The sequence below is a fragment of the Helobdella robusta genome (genome assembly GCF_000326865.2).
Source record: "Helobdella robusta unplaced genomic scaffold HELROscaffold_52, whole genome shotgun sequence".
In the NCBI taxonomy this organism is placed as follows: Eukaryota; Metazoa; Annelida; class Clitellata; order Rhynchobdellida; family Glossiphoniidae; genus Helobdella; species Helobdella robusta.
Window position 1 is genome coordinate 955,057 of NW_008705269.1, and position 1,792 is coordinate 956,848.

A 1,792-nucleotide genomic window follows, 5' to 3' on the forward strand; every position below is an offset into this window, starting at 1 on the left:
ACGATCTAGAGTCTAATAAATAAGTCTTAAAACAATTTCAACCTGGCTCATCAATACTAAATACATATTAAATTATTCCAAATAAAACAACATTATATTTGGCCCAAAATTTTCAATAAATTTATTATCTGATGCAAACATAAAAATAAGCAACACCAGCGTTCCCTGCAGAAACAGCACAGAATTTCTCGGAAGGGCCAATAAAGATAATCTTTCATGGGTTTACATATAAATTTTTTGTCTAATTAACTTTACATAGCCTTAGAAGTTATAAATAAAATAAAATTTAAATAAAATAAAAGTTACAATTTTGGATTTATATTATTCGTTAATACTACCTCATCTTATCTACTGCAGCTTGACCTGGGGAGATTGCCCGGAAGTTCATTTAAAGCAGTCATCTAGGTGCCGAGATCGCTTCCTATGAATATTATTAAATCTTCATCATTCAAGCCATACGAGTGAATTTTTTCTAAATTAAAAATTCCTAATTAAAAGACGTATATATCATGTGTCAATATTTATTTTTAAATTTCTACTTCTGCAATTACCAGTATTTTATGAAGATTTTTTCATTTTTGGCAATCTTCTGTATCTAGATCAACAAATCAACTTTTTTTTTATAACCAGCCAGGCAGAATTAAACTGCTTTGTTTAATTTTAAAACATACTGGACCATGAAAAATTATTTAGTGGCAAAAGGCTCTGTTTTCAAGAATTAATGACTTTTACTACTATATTAGTTATTTTTATTATATTGCAATCTAATATTAACTTGAAGTATTCTAAATTTTTATTTTGTATGAACAGGGCTCTAGGCAATTAATTATATTGAATTTTATTTGTTTCAAACAGTGAAACACGATAGCCTTATTTATTTTCTGTTTTTGGTCTCCAATTCATTTCTCTTTTTTTTGAATTTGATTCGATTGAATAAATTTGAGTTTAAATTTTTTTATGTATTTTAAGCATGATAATCCATTATTTCTTTTTATTAGTAGATTTTTTTTGCCCGTTACAAAGTTACTGCATTCCGTTGAAATATTATATTGAAAAATTGAACTAAAAACTGATCAAAGCTGAAATGCAGTGGTATCAACAACATTCTTAGCCCTATATATACATATATTAATATGTTCGGTTGAAGATTACACCCCATTTTGCAGTTAGAAGTTTTTTAAATAAAAAAGCCAAACTTCACAGTTTAATAAAGTTGAAACAAAACAGCTTCGTGTTGTTGAAATTTTATTTAAAAAACTTCTAACTGCAAAATGGGGTGTAATCTTTAACCGAACATGTTTATCTGAAAACCTCATACCAAATTATATATTAATATATATATATATATAGATATATATATATATACATATACATAAAATAATATATATATATATATATTATTTTTAATACTTTATTTCTTTCTTCATTCTTTTTCTTCCTCGTTTTCTTTCTCTCTCTCTTATTCTTCATCTATTTTTCCCTTTTTTGGTTTTCATTTTTTTGTTACTTTTCTCATTTTTATTACCATCCCTCATTTTTTCTTGTTTACGTTTTCTCAACGTCCCAGTACTGTACGCGGTCATTTCATTAAATATTTAAAAATAGGTTGACCAAATGTTGTATTGCTGCATGTATGTATGTAGTATGTATGTATGTATGTATGTATGTATGTATGTATGTATGTAGTATGTATGTATGTATGTATGTATGTATGTATGTATGTATGTATGTATGTATGTATGTATGTATGTATGTATGTATGTATATGTATGTATGTATGTATGTATGTATG